The sequence below is a fragment of the Tachypleus tridentatus genome, chromosome 4, assembly GCF_004210375.1.
Source record: "Tachypleus tridentatus isolate NWPU-2018 chromosome 4, ASM421037v1, whole genome shotgun sequence".
Taxonomy (NCBI): domain Eukaryota; kingdom Metazoa; phylum Arthropoda; class Merostomata; order Xiphosura; family Limulidae; genus Tachypleus; species Tachypleus tridentatus.
The window spans coordinates 20,560,369-20,584,578 of NC_134828.1; positions in this window are offsets into that span (position 1 = coordinate 20,560,369).

A 24,210-nucleotide genomic window follows, 5' to 3' on the forward strand; every position below is an offset into this window, starting at 1 on the left:
TTTCCCACCACTTGTCTCTCTATTGCTAGAGATTTTACTCCATTCTTGCCTTTGTTTAGCTGGGAACGTCCTGCATTCCTGTGCCCCGTTGCTTAGGAAATTTCTCTTACTTTCTGCCACCCGTGGCTAGGGAAATATTACCCACTTCTGTGCCTTCGAAATCTTGGAGTGCTTTCCTCCCGTTCTGTCGCCCTGTTCTGGATACATTTCCCCATTTGCTGGGTGGGGAATTTCCCCACTTCTTGCTTCCCATTGCTAGGGAAATTTCCCAGATACTTCCCCCTATTGCAAGGGAAATTTTACACACTTCTTACCACCATTGCTATGGAAATTTCCCCCACTCGTTCCTCCTGTTGCTAGGGAAAATTACTCCACTTCTTTCCCCACGTTGCTAGGGTAATTTCCCCCTCATCTTTCCCCACGTTGTTAGGGAAATTTCCCTCACTTCTGTCCTTTTGTTGCTAGGGAAATTTCCCCCACTTTTGTCCTTCCGTTGCTAGGGAAATTTACCCCACTTCTTTCCCCACGTTGCTAGGAAACTTTTCCCCTCTTCTTCCCCCACGTTGCTAGCGAAAGTTCACCCAATTCTGTCTCCCTGTTTCTAAAGAAATTTCCCCCACCTTTTTCCCCAAGTTGCTAGGGAAATTTCTTCCTCTTCTTTCCGTACGTTGCTAGTGAAATATCCCCTTCTTCTTTCCTCAAGATGCAAGGGAAATTTTATCCTCTTTTTCCCTTCGTTGCTAGGGAACGTCCCCCACTCCTTGCCCCTTGTTGCTAGATAAAATTTCCACCACTTGTTTCCTCACGTTGCTAGGGAAATTTTTCCATCTCCTTGCCCCCTTGCTAGGGATATTTTCACATCTTCTTGCCCCCGTTGCTATTGCAATTTCCCCCACTCTTTGCCCCACATTGCTGGGGAAATTTTCCTCTCTTTTTCCCACGTTGCTAAGGAAATTTTTCAAAAATTTTTGCTCTCGTTGCTAGGTAAATTACCCCAACTTCTTACCCCGTTGATAGGGAAATTTCTTCTACTACTTGCCCTTAATTGCTCGGGAAATTTTACCCACTTTTTGCCCCCGTTGCAAGGGAAATTTTCCTCCATCCTGTACCCCATTGCTTAGGAAAATTCCTCCACTTCTTTCCCCACGTTGCTAGGGAAATTTTTCATCTTCTTTCCCCGTTGCTAAGGAAATTTCCCCCACTTCTTTTCCCACGTTTCTAGGTAAAATATTCCCACTTCTTGCCCCCAGTTGCTAGGAAAATTTCCCCACTACTTGCCCCAATTGCTAGGGAAATTTTACCCACTTCTTGCCTTTGTTGCTATGTTAATTTTCCCCAATTCTGTCTCCCTTCGTTGCTAAGGAAATTTCCTCCACTTGTTTCTCTACTTTGCTAGGGACATTTTCCCATCTTCTTGCCCCCGTTGCAAGGGATATTTTCCCTCTTCTTGACCCCGTTGCTAAGGAAATATCACCCACTCCTTGCCCCACGTTGCTAGGGAAGTTTCCCCCACTTCTTTCCCCACGTTGCTACTTGACATTTTCACCTCTTCCTGCCCCCGTTGCTAAGAAATTTCACCCACTCCTTGCCCCTCGTTGCTAGGGATATTTCCCCCACTTCTGTTCTTTCGTTGCTCGGGAAATTTCCCCCACATCTTTTTTCACGTTGCTATGGAAATTTTCCCTCTTCTTGCCCCCGTTGCTAAGGAAATTTTCCCTACTCCTTGCCCCCCGATGCTAAGTAAATTCCCCACATCTCTCCACCAATTACTAGGGAAATTTTCCCTCTTCTTGTTTCCGTTGCTAAGGAAATTTCACCCACTTTTTGCCCCTCGTTGCTATGAAAGTTTCCCCCACTTCTCTTGCCCCGTTGCCAGGGAAATTTCCCCCAATTCGTTCCCCACGTTGCTAGGGAAATTTTCTTCTCTTCTTGCTCTCTTTGCTAGGGAACTTTCCCCCACTTTTTGCTCCCCGTTGCTAGATAAAATTCCCCCACTTCTTGCCCCCCATTGCTTAGGAAATTTCCCACACTACTTAACCCCAGTTGCTAGGGAAATTTTTCCCACTTCTTGCCTCATTGCTAGGTTAAATACCCCCACTTCTTGCCCCCGTTGCTAGGGCAATTTCCCCTTGCCACCGTTTCTAGGTAAAGTACCCCCACTTCTTACCCCGTTGATAGGGAAATTTCTTCTACTACTTGTTCCCCATTGCTCGGAAATTTTACCCACTTTTTGCCCCCGTTGCTAGGGAAATTTTCCTCCATCCTGTACCCCATTGCTTAGGAAAATTCCTCCACTTCTTTTCCCACGTTGCTAGGGAAATTTTTTCATCTTCTTTCCCCCGTTGCTAAGGAAATTTCCCCCACTTCTTTTCCCACGTTTCTAGGTAAAATATTCCCACTTCTTGCCCCCAGTTGCTAGGAAAATTTCCCCACTACTTGCCCCACTGCTAGGGAAATTTTACCCACTTCTTGCCTTTGTTGCTATGTTAATTTTCCCCAATTCTGTCTCCCGTTGCTAAGGAAATTTCCTCCACTTGTTTCTCTACTTTGCTAGGGACATTTTCCCATCTTCTTGCCCCCGTTGCAAGGGATATTTTTCCCTCTTCTTGACCCCGTTGCTAAGGAAATATCACCCTCTCTTGTCTCCCCGTTGCTAGGGAAGTTTCCCCACTTCTTTCCCCACGTTGCTTTCTTGACATTTTCACCTCTTCCTGCCCCCGTTGCTAAGAAAATTTCACCCACTCCTTGCCCCTCGTTGCTAGGGATATTTCCCCCACTTCTGTTCTTTCGTTGCTCGGGAAATTTCCCCCACATCTTTTTTCACGTTGCTATGGAAATTTTCCCTCTTCTTGCCCCCGTTGCTGAGGAAATTTTCCCTACTCTTTCTCCCCCGATGCTAAGTAGATTTCCCCACATCTCTCCACCACGTTACTAGGGAATTTCCCTCTTCTTGTTTCCGTTGCTAGGGAATTTCACCCACTTTTTGCCCCTCGTTGCTATGAAAGTTTCCCCCACTTCTCTTGCCCCGTTGCCAGGGAAATTTCCCCCAATTCGTTCCCCACGTTGCTAGGGAAATTTTCTTCTCTTCTTGCTCTCTTTGCTAGGGAACTTTCCCCACTTTTTGCTCCCCGTTGCTAGATAAAATTCCCACTTCTTGCCCCCATTGCTTAGGGAAATTTCCCACACTTCTTAACCCCAGGTTGCTGGGAGATTTTTCCCACTTCTTGCCTCATTGCTGGGTTAAATGCCCCACTTCTTTGCCCCTTGTTGCTGTTATACAGTTTCCCCTTGCCACCGTTTCTAGGTAAAGTACCCCCACTTCTTTCCCCACTTTGCTAGGGAAATTTTCTTTTCTTTTTCCCCCGTTGCTAGGTAAATTTTCCTCACTTCTTGCCCCGATTGCTAGGTAAAATACCCCCACTTCTTGCTTCCCGTTTCTATTGAAATTCCCCCACTACTTGCCCCTATTGCTAGAAAAATTTTACCCACTTCTTGCCTTTGTTGCTAGGGAAACTTCCCGCAATTCTGTACCCCATTGCTTAGGAAATTTCCCTTACTTCCTGCCACCCGTGGCTAGGGAAATTTTACCCTCTTCTTGCCCCTCGTTGCTTGGGAAAATTCCTCCACTTCTTTTCCCACGTTGCTAGGGAATTTTTCATCTTCTTTCCCCCGTTGCTAGGTAACATACCCCACTTCTTACACCCGTTGCTAGAGAACTTTCTTCTACTACTTGCCCTTAATTGCAAGGGAAATTTTACCCACTTCTTGCACCCGTTGCTTAAGAAATTTTCCCCCATTCTGTCGCCCCGTTACTAGGGAAATTTCCCCCACTTCATTCCATACGTTGCTAGGAAAATTTTCCCCTCTTCTTGGCCCCGTTGGTCGGGAAATTTCCCCCACTCCTTCCCCCCGTTGCAAAGTAAAATTCCCTTACTTCTTGCCTTCCCGTTGCTAGGGAAATTTCCTTCACTACTCGCCCCAATTGCTAAAGAAATTGCACCCACTCCTTACCCCTCGTTGCTAGGGAAATTTCCCCCACTTCTTTACCCACGTTGCTTGGAAAATTTTCCCCTCTTCTTGCCCCCGTTGCTAGGGAAATTTTCCTTACTTCTTTCCCGACGTTGCTAGGGAAATTTTCCCACTTCTTACCCCCGTTGCTAGCGAAATTTCCCCCACTCTTTGCCCCCCGTTGCTAGGTAAAATACCCCCTCTTCTTGCTCCACGTTGGAAGAGGAATTTCCCCATTACTTGCCCTCAATTGCTATGAAAATTTTACCCAATTCTTGCCCTTGTTGCTAGGTAAATTTCCCCCATACTTTCCCCCCGTTACTGGGGAAATTTCCCTTACTTCTTTCCCCACGTTGCTAGGGAAATTTTCCCATTTTCTTACCTTCATTGCTAGGCAAATTTCCCCCACTCCTTCCCCCTATTGCTAGGGAAATTTTCCCATCTTCTTGCCCCCGTGTCTAAGGAAATTTCAATCACTCCTTGCCCCTCGTTGCTAAGAAAATTTCGCCCACTTCTATTCCCATATTGTCAGGGTAATTTCCCTCTCTTTTTTCCACACGTTGTTAGGGAAATTTTCACCTCTTCCTGCCCCCATTGCTAGTTAAATTTCACCCACTCCTTGCTCCCAGTTGCTAGGTAAAATTCCTTACATCTTGGCCTTAATTGCGAAGGACATTTTAACCTCTTCTTGCCCCCGTTGCTAAAGAAATTTTCACCCACTTTCTTCACCTCGTAGCCAGGAAAATTTCCCCCACTTTTTTTTAACGTTACTAGGGAAATTTTCCCACTTCTTTCCCTACATTGCTAGGCAAATTTTCCCATCTTCTTATCCCCGTTGCTAGAAAAATTTTACACACTTCTTTCCCCCGTTGCCATTCAATTTTCCCCCACTTCCCCTTTGCTAGGGAGATTTGACCCTCTCCTTTTCCCTACTTCTTTCCTCACGTTGCTAGGGAAATTTTCCCTCTTCTTGCCCCGTTGCTAAGGAAATTTCACACACTCCTTGCCCCTCGTTGCTAAGGTAATTTCGCCCACTTATTTTCCCACGTTGCTAGGGTAATTTCACCCTCTTCTTTGCCCCCGTTGCTAAGAAAATTTCACCCACTTCTTGCCCCCGTTTCTAGGGATATTACCCCAATTCTGTTCCTCCGTTACTCGGTAAATTTCCCCCACTTCTTGCCACACGTTGCCAGGGAAAGTTTCCCCTATTCTTGTCCCCGTTGCTAAGGAAATTTCCATCACTCCTTGCCTCCCTTTGCTAGGGAAATTTTCCACTCTTCTTGCCCCTGTTGCTAGGGAAATTTCCCACCTTCTTGCCCTGTTACTAGGGAAATTCCCACATTTCTTGCCCCCATTGCTAAGTAAAATATTCCCACTACTTGCCCCCAATTGGTAGGGAAATTTTACCCACTTCTTGCTTTTGTTCCTATTGAAATTTCCCCCAATTCTATCCCCCATTGCTAGGGAAATTTCCCCCAATTCTATCCCCCGTTGCTAGGGAAATTTCCCCCACTTCTTGACCCACGTTGCTAGGGAAGTTTTTCCCTCTTCTTACCCCCGTAGCTAGCGAAATTTCCCTCACTTTTTGCCCCCCGTTGCTAGGGAAATTTTACCCATTTCTTTCCCCCGTTGCTAGGTAAATTTTCCCCAATTATGTCCCCCCGTTGCTAGGGAAATTTCCACCACTTCTTTCCCCACGTTTCTAGGGAAATTTTCCCATTTTCTTGCCCACGTTGCTAGGCAAATTTCATCCACTCCTTCCCCCTATTGCTAGGGAAATTTTCCCCTCTTCTTGCCCCCGTTGCTAAGGAAATTTCACACACTCCTTGCCCCTCGTTGCTGAGGAAATTTCCCCCACTTCTTTCCCCACATTGCTAAGGAAATTTCCGCCTCTTCTTTCCCCATGTTGATAAGAAAATTTTATTCTCTTCTTGGCCCCGTTGCTAGGGAAATTTCCCTCTGTTGCTAGGTAATATTCCCCCACTTCTTGCCCCCCATTGCTAGAGAAATTTCCCCCACTTCTTCCCCCACTTGCTAGGGAAATTTTACCCAATTTTTGCCCCCATTCCTAGGGAAATTTTCCAAGTTCTGTTCCCCCGTTGCTAGGTAATTTTTCCCCACTTCTTGCCCCACATTGCTAGGGAAAGTTTCCCCTATTCTTGCCCCCGTTGCTAACAAAATTTCGCCCACTTTTTACCCCTCGTTTATACGGAAATTTCCCGCAGTTCTTTCTCCACGTTGCTAGGAAAATTTTCCCCTCTTCTTTCCCCTGTTACTAGGGAAATTTTCCCTTCTTCTTGCCCCGTTGCTAAGGAAATTTCACCCACTCCTTGCTAGGAATATTTTCCCCACTTCTTTTCCAATGTTGCTAGGGAAACTTCCCCACTTCTTTCCCCACGTTGTTAGGGAAATTTTCACCTCTTCCTGCACCCGTTGCTAAGAAATTTCACCCACTCCTTGCCCCTCGTTGCTAAGGAAATTTCCCCCACTTCTATTCCCACGTTGCTAGGGTAATTTCCCCCTCATCTTTCCCCACGTTGTTAGGGAAATTTCCCTCACTTCTGTCCTTTTGTTACTATGGAAATTTCCCCCACTTCTGTTTTGACGTTGCTAGGGGAATTTTCTCCTCTTCTTCCCCCGTTGCTAGGTAAAATTTCCACCACATCTTGCCCTTAATTGCGATGGACATTTACACCTGTTCTTGCTCCCGTTGCTAAGGAAATTTTCACCCACTTTTTGCCCCTCGTTGCCATGAAAATTTCCCCCAATTGTTTTTTCACGTTGCTATGGAAATTTTCCCACTTCCCTACATTGATAGTGAAATTTTCCCATCTTCTTGCCCCCGTTGCTAGGAAAGTTTTTCCCACTCCTTGCCGCCCGTTGCTAAAGAAATTTTCCCTCTTCTTGCCCCCGTTGCTAAAAAATTTCTCCCACTTTTTGCTCCCGTTGCTAGGTAAAATGCCCCCACTTCTTACCCCCGTTGCTATGGAAATTTCTTCTACTACTTGCCCCAAATTTCTAGGGAAATTTTACCCAATTCTTGCCCACGATGCTACGAAATTTCCCCAACTTCTTTCACTAGTCACATTTTCCTCTCCTCTTGGCCCCGTTGCTAGGGAAATATCCTCCACTCCTTCCCCCGTTGCTAAGTGAAATTCCCCAAATTCTTGCCCCCCTTGCTAGGGAAATTTCCCCCAATTTTCTTCCCCCGTTGCTAGAGAAATTTCCCCCACTTCTTTCCCCACGTTGCTAGGGAAATTTTCCCCTCTTCTCGCTCCCGTTGCTAGTGAAGATTCCCCCCATTTCTTCCCCCTCTAATTTCCCCACGTTGCTAGGGATATTTTCCCCTCATCTTGCCCTCGTTGCTAAGAAAATTTCACCCACTCCTTGCCCGTCGTTGCTAGGGAAATTTCCCCCACATCTTTTTTCGCGATGATAGGTAAAGTTCCCCCCACATCTCTCCATAAATTGCTAGGGAAATTTTCCCCTCTTCTCGCTCCCGTTGCTAGTGAAGATTCCCCCACTTCTTTCCCACACTAATTTCCCCACGTTGCTAGGGATATTTTCCCCTCATCTTGCCCTCGTTGCTAAGGAAATTTCACCCACTTTTTGCCCCTCGTTGCTAGACAAGTTTCCCCCACTTCTATTCTCCCGTTGCTAGGGAAATTTATCCCACTTCTTCCCCTCGTTGCTAGGAAAATTTTCCCCTATTCTTGCCCCCGTTGCTAGGGAAATTTCCCCCAATTCTGTCTCCCTGTTTCTAAGGAAATTTCCCCCACCTTTTTCCCCACGTTGTTAGGGAAATTTCTTCCTCTTCTTTCCGTACGTTGCTAATGAAATATCCCCTTCTTCTTTCCTCAAGTTGCTCAAGGGAACGTTTCCCACTCCTTGCCCCTTTTGCTAGATAAAATTTCCACCACTTCTTTCCCCACGTTGATAGGGAAATTTCTTCTACTACTTGCCCTTAATTGCTAGGGAAATTTTACCCACTTTTGCACCCGTTGCAAGGGAAATTTTCCTCCATCCTGTACCCCCGTTGCTAGGGAAATTTCCGCCACTTCTTTCCCTACGTTGCTAGGGAAATTTGTCCCTCTTCTTACCCCCGTTTCTAGGTAAAATTCCCTAACTTCATGCTCCTGTTGCAGGGAAATTTCCCCACTACTTGCCCCCAATTGCTAAAGAAATTTTACCCACTTTTGGCCCCCGTTGCTAGGGAAATATCCCCCTATTCTGTTCCCACGTTGCTAAGTGAATTTCCCCCACTTCTTGCCCCACGTTTCTAGGGAAATTTTTCCCTCTTCTTACCCCCGTTTCTAGGAAAAATACCCTATCTTTTTGCAGTTGCTAGGGAAATTTTCCCATTACTTGCCCTCAATTGCTAGGGAAATTTACCCAATTCTTACCCCGTTTCTAGGTAAATTTCCCCCAATTCTGTCCCCTCGTTTCTGGGGAAATTTCCCCCACTTCTTTCCCCACGTTCCTAGGGAAATTTTCCCATTTTCTTACCCACGTTGCTAGGCAAATTTAACACACTCCTTCCCTCTATTTCTAGGGATATTTCCCCCACTTATTTCCTCCACTTCTTTCACTGCGTTGCTAGGGAAATTTTCCCATCTTCTTGCCCCGTTGCTAAGAAAATTTCACCCATTCCTTGCCCCTCGTTGCTAGGGAAATTCCCCAATTCTGTCCCCTTGTTTCTAAGGAAATTTTCCTCCACTTCTTTCCCCACGTTGCTAAGGAAATTTCCGCCTCTTCTTTCCTCACATTGCTAGGGAAATTTTCCCCTCTTCTTGGCCCCGTTGCTAGGGAAATTTCCCCTCTTTCTAGGTAAAATTACCCCAATTCTTGCCCGCCATTGCTAGGGAAATTTCCCCAACTACTTCCACCACTTGCTAGGGAAATTTTACCTAATTCCTGCCCCCATTACTAGCGAAATTTTCCCAATTCTGTTCTTCCGTTGCTAGGTAAATTTCCCGCACTTCTTACCCCACGTTGCTAGAAAAATTTTCCCCTATTGTTGCCCCCATTGCTAAAAAAATTTCGCCCACTCCTTACCCCTCGTTTCTATGGAAATTTCCCGCACTTCTTTCCCCACGTTGCTGGGAAAATTTCCCCTCTTTTTGCACCTGTTACTAGGGAAATTTTCCCCACTCCTTGCCCTACGTTGCTAGGGAAATTTTCCCATCTTCTTTCCTCCGTTGCTAGGCAAATTTCCTCCACTCCTTCCCCCCATCGCTAGGGAAATTACACCCACTCCTTTTCCCTACTTCTTTCCCCACGATGCTAGAGATATTTTCTCATCTTCTTGCCCCCGTTGCTAAAGTAATTCCCCCACTTCTTTCACCACGTTGGTAGAGAGATTTCCATCTCTTTCTTCCCCAAGTTGCCATTGAAATTTTCCCCTCTTCTAGCCCTGTTGCTAGGGAAATTTTTCCTACTCCTTGACCCGTTGCTAGTTAAAATTCTCCCACTTCTTGCCCCCCATTGCTAGAGAAATTTACCCCACACTTGTTGCAATTACTAGGAAAATTCTACCCACTTCTTACCCCGTTGCTAGGGAAATTTTACCCAAATCTGTTCCCCTGTTGCTAGGTAAATTCACACACTTCTTGCCCCACGTTGTTAGGTAAATTTCATCGACTTCTTACGCCACGTTGCTAGCGAAATTTTCCAATCTTCTTGCCCTCGTTGCTAAAGAAAGTTCCCCCAATCCTTTCTCCTATTTGCTAGGGAAATTTCCCCCATTTCTGTCCTTCCGTTCCGACGGAAATTTCCCCCACTTCTTTTATCACGTTGCTAGGGAAATTTTCCATCTTCTTGCCCCCGTTGCTAGAGAAATTTCCCCTACTCTTTGCACCCCGTTGATAGGTAAATTCCCCCGCCCATTTGCCCCACGTTGCTAGGGAAATTTTTTCCTATTCTTGCCCCCGTTGCTAAAGAAATTTCGCCCACTCCTTATCCCTCGTTTATAGGAAAATTTCTCCCACTTCTTTCCCCACGTTGCTAGGAAAATTTTCCCTCTTCTTGCCCCCGTTGCTAGGGAAATTCTCAAGACTCCTTGCCCCACGTTGCCAGGGAAATTTTACCATCTTCTTGCCCAAGTTGCTAGGCAAATTTCACCCACTCCTTGCCCCCGTTGCTAGGTAAAATATCCTCACATCTTGCCCCCAATTGTTATTGAAATTTTCCCCTATTCTTGTACCCATTGCAAAAGAAATTTCACCCACTTCTTTCCCTACCTTGCTAGAGAAATTTTTCCCTCTTCTTACACCGTTGCTGAGGAAATTTTCCCCCACTCCTTCACCCCATTGCTAGGGAAATTTCACCCACTCCTTTTCCCTACTTCTTTCACAACGTTGCTAGGGAAATTTTTTCCTATAATTGCTCCCGTTGCTAAGAAAATTTCACCAACTCCTTGCCTTCCGTTGCTAGGTAAAATATCTTCACATCTTGCCCCCAATTGTTATTGAAATTTTCCCCTCTTCTTGCCCCCGTTGCTAAGGAAATTTTACCCACTCCTTGCCACTCGTTGCTAGGAAAATTTCCCCCACTTCTTTCCCAATGTTGCTAGGGAAATTTCCCCCACTCCTTCCCCATTGCTAGGGAAATTTCACACACTCCTTTTCCCTATTTCTTTCCCCACGTTGCTAAGGAAATTTCACCCACTCCTTGCCCCCCGTTGCTAGGTAAAATATCCTCACATCTTACCCCCAATAGTTATTGAAATTTTCCCCTATTCTTGTCCCCATTGCAAAAGAAATTTCACCCACTTCTTTCCCCACATTGCTAGAGAAATTTTTCCCTCTTCTTACACCGTTGCTGAGGAAATTTCCCCCACTCCTTCCCCCCAATTCTAGGGAAATTTCCCCCACTCCTTCCCCCCATTGCTAGGGAAATTTCACCCACTCCTTTTCCCTACTTCTTTCACAACGTTGCTAGGGAAATTTTTTCCTATAATTGCCCCCGTTGCTAAAGAAATTTCGCCCACTCCTTATCCCTCGTTTATAGGAAAATTTCTCCCATTTCTTTCCCCACGTTGCTAGGAAAATTTTCCCTCTTCTTGCCCCGTTGCTAGGGAATTCTCAAGACTCCTTGCCCCACGTTGCCAGGGAAATTTTACCATCTTCTTGCCCAAGTTGCTAGGCAAATTTCACCCACTCCTTGCCCCGTTGCTAGGTAAAATATCCTCACATCTTGCCCCCAATTGTTATTGAAATTTTCCCTATTCTTGTACCCATTGCTAAAGAAATTTCACCCACTTCTTTCCCTACCTTGCTAGAGAAATTTTTCCCTCTTCTTACACCGTTGCTGAGGAAATTTTCCCCACTCCTTCACCCCATTGCTAGGGAAATTTCACCCACTCCTTTTCCCTACTTCTTTCACAACGTTGCTAGGGAAATTTTTTCCTATAATTGCTCCCGTTGCTAAGAAAATTTCACCAACTCCTTGCCTTCCGTTGCTAGGTAAAATATCTTCACATCTTGCCCCCAATTGTTATTGAAATTTTCCCCTCTTCTTGCCCCCGTTGCTAAGGAAATTTTACCCACTCCTTGCCACTCGTTGCTAGGAAAATTTCCCCACTTCTTTCCCAATGTTGCTAGGGAAATTTCCCCCACTCCTTCCCCCATTGCTAGGGAAATTTCACACACTCCTTTTCCCTATTTCTTTCCCCACGTTGCTAGGGAAATTTCACCCACTCCTTGCCCCCCGTTGCTAGGTAAAATATCCTCACATCTTACCCCCAATAGTTATTGAAATTTTCCCCTATTCTTGTCCCCATTGCAAAAGAAATTTCACCCACTTCTTTCCCCACATTGCTAGAGAAATTTTTCCCTCTTCTTACACCGTTGCTGAGGAAATTTCCCCCACTCCTTCCCCATTCTAGGGAAATTTCCCCACCTCCTTCCCCATTGCTGGGAATTTCACCCACTCCTTTTCCCTACTTCTTTCACAACGTTGCTAGGGAAATTTTTTCCTATAATTGCCCCCGTGGCTAAGGAAATTTCACCAACTCCTTGCCTTCCGTTGCTAGGTAAAATATCCCCACATCTTGCCCCCAATTGTTATTGAAATTTTCCCGTCTTCTTGCCCCCGTTGCTAAGGAAATTTTACCCACTCCTTGCCACTCGTTGCTAGGACAATTTCCCCCACTTCTTTCCCAGTGTTGCTGGGGAAACTTCCCCCACTTCTTTCCCCACGTTGATAGGGACATATTCCAATCTTATTGCCCAGTTGCGAGGAAAATTTCCCCCACTCCTTGCTTCCCGTTGCTAGGTAAAATACCACCACTTCTTGCACCCGTTGCAAGGGAAATATCCCCCACTTCTTTCCCCACGTTGCTAGGGACATATTCCCCTCTTTTTGCCTTCGTTGCTAAGGAAAATTCACCCACTCCTTGCCCCACGTTGCTAGGCAAATTTCAACCACTCCTTATCCCATTACTAGGGAAATTTCACTTACTCCTTTTTCCTACTTCTTTCCCAACGTTGCTAGGGTAATTTTCCCCTCTTCTTGTCCCCGTTGCTAGGAAAATCTCAACCACTCCTTTCCCCACGTTGCTAAAGAAATTTCCCTTCTTCTTGCCCCTGTTCCTAAGGAAATTTCACCCATTCTTTGTTCCTGGTTACTAAGGAAATCTCCCCCACTTCTTTCCCCACGTTGCTAGGGAAATTTCCCCCACTTCTTTCCCCCATTGCTAAGGAAATTTCACCCACTCCCTACCCGTCGTTTCTATGGAAATTTCCCCTACTTCTGTCCTTCCGTTGCTAGGGAAATTCCTTCACTTCTTTCTTCACGTTGCTACGGAAATTTTTTCCTCTTCTTGCCACCATTGTTAGGGAAATTTCCCCCACTTCTTTCCCCACGTTGCTAGGAAAATTTCCCCCATTACTTGCCCGCAATTGCTAGGAAAATTTTACCGACTTATTACTCCCGTTGCTAGAGAAATTTCCCCCAATTCTCTCTCTCCCTTGTTAGGGAAAGTTCCCCCACTTCTTTCCCCACGTTGCTAGAGAAATTTTCCCCTATTCTAGCCCTCACTGCTAAAAAAATTTCACCCACTCCTTACCCCTCGTTGAAAGGGCAATTTCCCAACTTCTTTCCCCACGTTGCTGGGAAATTTTCCCTTCTTCTTGCCCCCGTTGCTAGGGAAATTTTCCCCACTCCTTGCCCCCCGTTGCTAGGGAAATTTGTCCCACTTCTTTCCTTACGTTGATAGGGACATATTCCAATCTTATTGCCCAGTTGCGAGGAAAATTTCCCCCACTCCTTGCTTCCCGTTGCTAGGTAAAATACCACCACTACTTGCACCCGTTGCAAGGGAAATATCCCCCACTTCTTTCCCCACGTTGCAAGGGACATATTCCCCTCTTTTTGACTTCGTTGCTAAGGAAATTTCACCCACTCCTTGCCCCACGTTGCTAGGCAAATTTCACCCACTCCTTACCCCCCGTTGCTAGGGAAATTTGTCCCACTTCTTTCCTTACGTTGATAGGGACATATTCCAATTTCACTTACTCCTTTTTCCTACTTCTTTCCCCACGTTGCTAGGGTAATTTTCCCCTCTTCTTGTCCCGGTTGCTAAGGAAATTTCAGCGACTTCTTGCAACCTATTGCTAGGGAAATTTTCCCCTCTTCTTGCCCCGTTGCTAGGGAAATTTCAACCACTCCTTTTCCCACGTTGCTAAAGAAATTTCCCTTCTTCTTGCCCCTGTTGCTAGGGAAATTTCACCCATTCTTTGCCCCTGGTTACTAAGGAAATCTCCCCCACTTCTTTCCCCACGTTGCTAGGGAAATTTCCCCCACTTCTTTCCCCATTGCTAAGGAAATTTCACCCACTCCTTACCCGTCGTTTCTATGGAAATTTCCCCTACTTCTGTCTTTCCGTTGCTAGGGAAATTCCTTCACTTCTTTCTTCACGTTGCTAGGGAATTTTTCCTATTCTTGCCACCATTGCTAGGGAAATTTCCCCACTTCTTTCCCCACGTTGCTAGGGAAATTTCCCCATTACTTGCCCGCAATTGCTAGGAAAATTTTACCCACTTATTACTCCCGTTGGTAGGGAAATTTCCCCCAATTCTCTCTCTCCGTTGTTAGGGCAATTTCCTCCACTTCTTTCCCCACGTTGCTAGGGAAATTTTCCCTCTTCTTGCCCCGTTGCTAGGGAAATTTTTCCCACTTCTTTCCCCACGTTGATAGGGACATATTCCAATCTTATTGCCCAGTTGCGAGGAAAATTTCCCCCATTCCTTGCTTCCCGTTGCTAGGTAAAATACCACCACTTCTTTCCGCATGGAACCGTTTAAAACAAAAATTCTAGTAATACCGTTAAAAATGCATATAAACTGTAAAAACATACAAATTGAGGTTAGAATCGGTTTGATCCGGTTCGAACAAGTTTAATCCGGTTTGAAACGTCTAAAACCGTTTTAAAAGAAAAATTCGGTAAAAAATACATATAAACTGTAAAAACATGAAAATTGAGGCTAGAACCGATTTAATCGGGTTAAAACCGGTTTAAAGGAAAAATTCTAGTAATACGGTCAAAAATGCATATCAAGTGTAAAAACATGCAAATTGAGGTTAAAACCGTTTTAATCCGGTTAAAACCAGTTTAAAAGAAAACTTTCAGTAATACGGTCAAAAATGCATATAAACTGTAAAAACATGCAAATTGAAGTTAGAACCGGTGAAAACCGTTTTAAAAGAAAAATTCTAGTAATACGGTCAGAAATGCATATAAAGTGTAAAAACATGGAAATTGAGGTTAAAACCGGTTTAATCCGGTTAAAACCGTTTTAAAAGAAAAATTCTAGTAATACTATCAAAAATGCATATAAAGTGTAAAAAGATGCAAATTGAGGTTAGAACCAGTTTCATCCCGTTTGAACGTGTTAAAACCGTTTTAAAAGAAAAATTCTAGTAATACCATCAAAAATGCATATAAAGTGTAAAAACGTACAAATTGAGGTTAGAATCGGTTTGATCCGGTTCGAACCAGTTTAATCTGGTTTGAAAGAAAAATTCTTGTAATACGGTCAAAAATGCATATAAAGTGTAAAAACATGCAAATTGAGGTTAGAACCGGCTTGATCCTCGTGGAACCGGTTAAAACCGCTTTGAAACGTTTAAAACCGTTTTAAAAAAAATTCTAGTAATACGATCAAAACAGCATATAAATTGTACAAAAATGCAAATTGAGGTTAAAACCGGTTTAAAAGAAAAATTCTTGTAATGCGGTCAAAAATTCATATAAAGTGTAAAAACATGCAAATTGAGGTTAGAACCGGTTACAACCGGTTTGAAACGTTTAAAACCGTTTTAAAAGAAAAATTCTAGTAATATCATCAAAAATGCATATAAAGTGTAAAAACATGGAAATTGAGGTTAAAACAGTTTAATCCGATTAAAACCGTTTTAAAAGAAAAATTCTAGTAATACGGTCAAAAATACATATAAACTGTAAAAACATGAAAATTGAGGTTAGAACCGGTTAGAACCGGTTTAAAAGAAAAATTCTGGTAATACCGTCAAAAATGCATATAAAGTGTAAAAACATGCAAATTGATGTTAGAACCGGTTAAAACCGGTTTGAAACGTTTAAAACCGTTTTAAAAGAAAAATTCTAGTAATACGGTCAAAAATACATATAAACTGTAAAAACATGAAAATTGAGGTTAGAACCGGATTGATCCGCATGGAACCGCTTAAAACCGGTTTAAAAGAAAAATTCTAGTAATACCATTAAAAATGCATATAAACTGTAAAAACATGAAAATTGAGGTTAGAACCGATTTAATCCGGTTAAAACAGGTTTAAAGGAAAAATTCTAGTAATACCGTCAAAAATGCATATAAAGTGTAAAAACATGCAAATTGATGTTAGAACCGGTTAAAACCGGTTTGAAACGTTTAAAACCGTTTTAAAAGAAAAATTCTAGTAATACGGTCAAAAATACATATAAACTGTAAAAACATGAAAATTGAGGTTAGAACCGGTTAAAACCGGTTTAAAAGAAAAATTCTAGTAATACCGTCAAAAATGCATATAAATTTTAAAAAATGCAAATTGATGTTAGAACCGGTTTCATCCGGTTGGAACCGGTTAAAACCGGTTTGAAACGTTTAAAACCGTTTTAAAAGAAAAATTCTAGTAATACGGTCAAAAATACATATAAACTGTAAAAACATGAAAATTGAGGTTAGAACCGGATTGATCCGCATGGAACCGCTTAAAACCGGTTTAAAAGAAAAATTCTAGTAATACCATTAAAAATGCATATAAACTGTAAAAACATGAAAATTGAGGTTAGAACCGATTTAATCCGGTTAAAACAGGTTTAAAGGAAAAATTCTAGTAATACCGTCAAAAATGCATATAAAGTGTAAAAACATGCAAATTGATGTTAGAACCAGTTTCATCCGGTTGGAACCGGTTAAAACCGGTTTGAAACGTTTAAAACCGTTTTAAAAGAAAAATTCTAGTAATACGGTCAAAAATACATATAAACTGTAAAAACATGGAAATTGAGGTTAAAACCGGTTTAATCCAGTTAAAACCGTTTTAAAAGAAAAATTGTTGTAATACGATCAAAAATGCATATAAAGTGTAAAAAGATGCAAATTGAGGTTAGAACCGGTTTCATCCGGTTTGAACGGGTTAAAACCGTTTTAAAAGAAAAATTCTAGTAATACCATCAAAAATGCATATAAAGTGTAAAAACGTACAAATTGAGGTTAGAATCGGTTTGATCCGGTTCGAACCAGTTTAATCCTATTTTAAAGAAAAATTCTTGTAATACGGTCAAAAATGCATATAAAGTGTGAAAACATGCAAATTGAGGTTAGAACCGGCTTGATCCTCGTGGAACCGGTTAAAACCGCTTTGAAACGTTTAAAACCGTTTTAAAAAGAAATTCTAGTAATACTGTCAAAACAGCATATAATTGCACAAAAATGCAAATTGAGGTTAAAACCGGATTGATCCGCATGGAACTGCTTAAAACCGGTTTAAAAGAAAAATTCTAGTAATACCATTAAAAATGCATATAAACTGTAAAAACATGAAAATTGAGGTTAGAACCGATTTAATCCGGTTAAAACAGGTTTAAAGGAAAAATTCTAGTAATACCGTCAAAAATGCATATAAAGTGTAAAAACATGCAAATTGATGTTAGAACCGGTTTCATCCGGTTGGAACCGGTTAAAACCGGTTTGAAACGTTTAAAACCGTTTGAAAAGAAAAATTCTAGTAATACCGTCAAAAATGCATATAAAGTGTAAAAACATGCAAATTGATGTTGGAACCGGTTAAACCCGGTTTGAAACGTTTAAAACCGTTTTAAAAGAAAAATTCTAGTAATACGGTCAAAAATACATATAAGCTGTAAAAACATGAAAATTGAGGTTAGAACCGGTTAAAACCGGTTTGAAACGTTTAAAACCGTTTGAAAAGAAAAATTCTAGTAATACGGTCAAAAATACATATAAACTGTAAAAACATGAAAATTGAGGTTAGAACTGGTTAAAACCGGTTTAAAAGAAAAATTCTAGTAATACCGTCAAAAATGCATATAAAGTGTAAAAACATGCAAATTGATGTTGGAACCGGTTAAACCCGGTTTGAAACGTTTAAAACCGTTTTAAAAGAAAAATTCTAGTAATACGGTCAAAAATGCATATAAATTGTAAAAACATGCAAATTGAGGTTAGAACCGGTTTGATCCGCATGGAACCACTTAAAACCGGTTTAAAAGAAAATTTCTAGTAATACCATTAAAAATGCATATAAACTGTAAAAACATGAAAATTGAGGTTAGAACCGATTTAATCCGGTTAAAACAGGTTTAAAGGAAAAATTCTAGTAATACAGTCAAAAATGCATATAAAGTGTAAAAACATGCAAATTGATGTTAGAACCGGTTTCATCCGGTTGGAACCGGTTAAAACCGGTTTGAAACGTTTAAAACCATTTTAAAAGAAAAATTCTAGTAATACCATTAAAAATGCATATAAACTGTAAAAACATGAAAATTGAGGTTAAAACCGATTTAATCCGGTTAAAACAGGTTTAAAGGAAAAATTCTAGTAATACCGTCAAAAATGCATATAAAGTGTAAAAACATGCAAATTCAGGTTAAAACCGGTTTAAAACAGGTTTAAAAGTTAGTGTTAACCATTGTGAGCTGTAAAGTTCAATGGTAGAGTCATCGTGGGTCATTATGAAGTGTAAATACTAGCAATGTATTTCTCAGAGATGAAGTTATTGTTGACTAAGTTGAGGTGTGAATGTCAGTTGATGAAACTGTTACAGATTGTTTGTTTCTTTTTTCTTATTCTTACCTTATATTTATTTTTCAATTCATTATTTTCTTCTTTACTTTGTTAATCAGTCACCTTCCCATAACTCTCTGCAGGCAGTGAAGGGTGATATGGATGTGGGACGTTGTGGGCTTCAGCACCCACATCTTGCTCTCCCAATTTCTATTTTCTATTTCTATATCTATTGCTATTCCTTTATTTTCTTTCTTTATGTGAGACTGGCTAATGGAGGTTAAGACGGTGTATCCCCACCATAGTGTGGGGCCTACTTCTTCAGTTACCTCCAAAACCTAGGGTACATTTTATATCCCACATTATAGCTTGTATCCTGGGATCTTTTCATTTAGTGCAGCGTTTTTTATTTTGTTTGTTATTTTTATAATTTATTTTTCTTTTCGGATTGTTTTTAGGCTAAAACAACCTAATATAATTAGTCAAAGATTTGGATTTGCTGTTTTCAACGCAATCATTCCTTGTAATTTTGTTTACTTATCTTTATCAATATTAATTTTCTCTACATTGCACCAAACTAGGGTTACTAGCAAATGATGGGAATCATACAAAATAAATTGTTAAGGCATTCCCAATGCTTTTCATAAAGAAGATATGATTACTAAAAATGTTCACATAATTAGGATAAAATATCGTTAACTTCACAAACATAAACATATATTAATGAATTAAAGTGTTTTAACTCATATATGTATTGTCTTTTTTCTGTTTTTCGAGGTGATAAAACTGTGCATAATTCTTTCCTATATTTTCTTTTATTATTTTGTCCCTCTGGTGGGACGGCTTCAATCTTACTGACTTTCAACGCTAAAATCCAGGGTTCGATTCCCGGTGGTAGATACAATAGATAGCCTAAATTGGCTTTGCTCTAAACATTACCAAGCAAACAAAACTTCCACACAAAGGTAAAAGGTTATTTCTGTCAGAATACCGTAAATAATTTGATGATTTAATGTACACGTCACACTGTCAGTCAAGATCGCCTGAGTAATATCATTATATAATGTTGAATATCATATCATTCTATTACATTACTGCCACCATGGGCATATTATTCTGAAATAAAGTTATATCTTCTTTTATCTTAGCAATCACATGAGACAGTTTAGGTCTCATTAATGCTTTCGATTACATTTCTCTAATATAATTTAGAAATACGAGTAAAACCTTCTTATATTATTTCTTTCATTCGCACCTTGGGAATCTCTTACCAGAATTAATTTGTTCTAAGACGATTCTTAATGTAATACACCTATTTCATTGCAATGATAACTTGTGAAACTGCACGGTGAATTTCGAATTGGATAGAAATTAACAAGTAAACCTTTAACATTATGGATTCGTGCCTACTGGTTGTGTGGAAATCCTAAAGGATAACATCTTAAGCCTTATAAATCTGTTCATAATCCAGTGTTGTAACCACATTCTACACTCCAGCACCTAGTATTGTGTATTAACTTCATTCTACACTCTCTTATCTAGTATTGTGTACTAAGTTCATTCTACACTCTCTTATCTAGTATTGTGTACTAAGTTCATTCTACACTCTCTTATCTAGTATTGTGTACTAAGTTCATTCTACACCCCCTTATCAAACTTCGTTCTATACATCCCTTTACCTAGTATTGTATATTAACTTCATTCTATACATCTCTTTACCTTGTATTGTGCATTTGGTTGCTTGAAACAAGACGTTGTAGATATTGGCCAAGAATAATGAAGTCATGATGTGCACATGGTTTTTCAAACAATACGTTTTTAAAGGTCCTGTTACTTAGGACTTTCATGCTATGTTTTGCACAATATCACAAAGAATCTTGTATTTGTACTACTGAACAGTTCCCGGATGATAACACGTGAATATGTATAGGTAACATAGCTTAATCACAACATAACTCCCTGTAGTGTAACTACATTTAACAGAATATTTACAATTCGCATTAGATTTCACAAAACTTGAACTATAGATATATGGCTATAATTTAGAATAAAATGAAATATATTTTGTGATTGTAATTCTTAAACCAACTGATGAATCGTCTCTACAAACAAACATCAATGATTTACTGTAACCAATGTAAATATTCAGTTAAGGTCTGCGAACATTTTATCATTTTGTCTCTCTTGCGTGTTACGAGAGGATATTAACTCAAGGAATATTGTACACTATGTTTAAACAGTTTCTGTCTACTTATTAGAGATCAATCGATCGATTTAGAGGTTACACGTGGAAGAGCGAAATGTCTAAACTGATATACGAGGTTCGATTCTCCGCATATAGCCCAACGTAGTTTTCTCTGAAAAAACAACAACATGAGTTACGGTTGAATGGTTTTTATAACTCTAATTATAATGAAACATTTTAAATCGAATATTCCACAACTGAAATAAAACGTATATAAAATATATATTCACTAAATCTTGTTTATTGTTATATTTTATCTGTTTCAGCGACATCTCAGAAAGTGTCTTTAACAATTAGTGTTAAATTTCAGAACTAAATCGATTGAATGTTAACAAATTAAACTTTACTGGATGTTCAAGATTTGTGCGCTCGTACTGCTGACTTTTATACCAGTTTTATCATCATGTATTTCATTTCTTCATCATGTGCCACTATATCTGTCTCAAAATTTAAACAATATATTTTATACAAGTTTTACCATCATGTATTTCATTTCTTCATCATGTGCCACTATATCTGTCTCAAACTTTAAACAATATATTTTATACCAGTTTTATCATCATGTATTTCATTTCTTCATCATGTGTCACTATACCTGTCTCAAACTTTAAACACTATATTTTATACCAGTTTTATCATCATGTATTTCATTTCTTCATCATGTGTCACTATACCTGTCTCAAACTTTAAACACTATATTTTATACCAGTTTTATCATCATGTATTTCATTTCTTCATCATGTGTCACTATATCTTAATGATTATCTTTACATCCAAACATCTTATATCTGTCAAGGTTCACTGTATCTACTCTTTCTCTGTGTATCGTTTTCAATATTTTTCCGTTAATTTCCATGTTCTGTATTTTGAAAAACAGTTGTTGTTTTTTCTGCCGGTAATATCAAATGGTGGTTTACAGTAACAACTTGTTTTTCTAGGCATTAGAAACAAACATATTATTCCTTGTTTCATATATAATCTACATGATTGTGTGTAATGTTATATGATTGTCTGTAATGTTATGTGATTGTCTGTAATGTTATATGATTGTTTGTAATGTTATATAACTGTCTGTGATGTTATATAATTGTTTGTAATGTTATATGATGGTTTGTAATGTTATATGATTGTCTGTAATGTTGCATGATTGTCTGTAATGTTATATGATTGTCTGTAATGTCATATGATTGTCTAATGTTATATGATTGTTTGTAATGTTATATAATTGTTTGTAATGTTATATGATGGTTCGTAATGCTATATGATTGTTTGTAATGTTCTCTTATTTTTAAAGCTATATTCGTAGAATTTCACCCCTCAATGGAACTGCGGAATGTCTACGGATTTATAACGCTAGAAACCGAATTTCGATACCCGTAGTGAACAGGTTGCAGAAAGCTTTATCTCAAACAAAGAAAGAAAGAAAGCTTAATTTTTCACCCATTATACGTCTTTCACTTACATCCAATATGTTCACTACGTTATTTATTTATAATATTCTAAACATACATTCAATGTATTCACTACGTTATTTATATACAATATTTTAAACTTACATCCAATGTATTCACTACGTTATTTATATATGTGATTTTAAATTTACATCCAATGTATTCACTACGTTATTTATTTATAATATTTTAAACATACATTCAATGTATTCACTACGTTATTTATATATAATATTTTAAACTTACATCCAATATGTTCACTACGTTATTTATTTATAATATTTTAAACTTACATCCAATGTATTCACTACGTTATTTATATACAATATTTTAAACTTACATCCAATGTATTCACTACGTTATTTATATATATATAATATTTTGGACTTACATCCAACGAGTTCACTGAGGCTATTTATATATAATATTTTAGCCTTACGTCCAATGTGTTCACTAAGGCTGTTTATTTATATTATTTTGGACTTACATCCAATGAGTTCACTCATGCTATTTATATATAATATTTTACACTAATATCCAATATGTTCACTCGGCTATTTATTTATATTATTTTAGACTTACATCCAATGTGTTCACTAAGGCTATTTATTTATATTATTTTAGACTTACATCCAATGTGTTCACTAAGGCTATTTATTTATATTATTTTAGACTTACATCCAATGTGTTCACTAAGGCTATTTATTTATGTGATTTTAAACTTACATCCAATGTATTCACTACGTTATTTATTTATAATATTTTAAACATACATTCAATGTATTCACTACGTTATTTATATATAATATTTTAAACTTACATCCAATATGTTCACTACGTTATTTATTTATAATATTTTAAACTTACATCCAATGTATTCACTACGTTATTTATATACAATATTTTAAACTTACATCCAATGTATTCACTACGTTATTTATATATATATAATATTTTGGACTTACATCCAACGAGTTCACTGAGGCTATTTATATATAATATTTTAGCCTTACGTCCAATGTGTTCACTAAGGCTGTTTATTTATATTATTTTGGACTTACATCCAATGAGTTCACTCATGCTATTTATATATAATATTTTACATTAATATCCAATATGTTCACTAGGGCTATTTATTTATATTATTTTAGACTTAACTCCAATGTGTTCACTAAGGCTATTTATTTATATTATTTTAGACTTACATCCAATGTGTTCACTAAGGCTATTTATTTATATTATTTTAGACTTACATCCAATGTGTTCACGAAGGCTATTTATTTATATTATTTTAGACTTACATCCAATGTGTTCACTAAGGCTATTTATTTATGTTATTTTAAACTTACATCCAATGTATTCACTACGTTATTTATGTATAATATTTTGGACTTACATCCAACGAGTTCACTAAGGCTATTTATATATAATATTTTACACTAACATCCAATATGTTCACTAGGGCTATTTATTTATATTATTTTAGACTTACATCCATACCAGCATCGTGTAGCATTGCGCGAAATTCCAAACAAACCAAAAATCCTCAGATGGCCATTTTTTGATAAATCTTTTTACATATCGTAACATTTCAAAACAAAATTCTGCTTTTCATCAGCGACCATGTAGGACATTTTCTCTTAAATACATTAAACTTTCTATCCTTTCGTAGTAGTATAACAATAGGTGAACATTGCTTAAAATTCTTGTTGGTTTTCTATAGATAGAAATAACAGTTCTTGTTTTGCTTTAGCTGTAAACATGTCTAAATATAGCGACAAGGTACTGGTTCACTTTTAAAGTTAATATAATACTATGCTTTACTGATCTTTTGAAAATACATAAAAATCATTTCTGAATTCCAGTTGAATAAAATACATGAACGTGTCCAAACTTATTTCATATAAACATCTAGTTACATAGTAGAGACTTTAACTTCAGCCCCTCACTCGCTGGTACAACGGTAAGTCTACGGATTTACAACGCTTAAATCAGGAGTTCAATTCCTCTCAGATGGCTTAATAGATATCTCGATGTGACTTTGTTAAAAGAAAACAGATATCCCGATGTGGCTTTGTTAAAACAAAACAGGTATCCTGATGTGACTCTGTTAAAAGAAAACAGATATCCCGATATGGCTTTGTTAAAAGAAAACAGATATCCCGATGTGACTTTGTTAAAAGAAAACAGATATCCCGATGTGGCTTTGTTAAAACAAAACAGGAATCCTGATGTG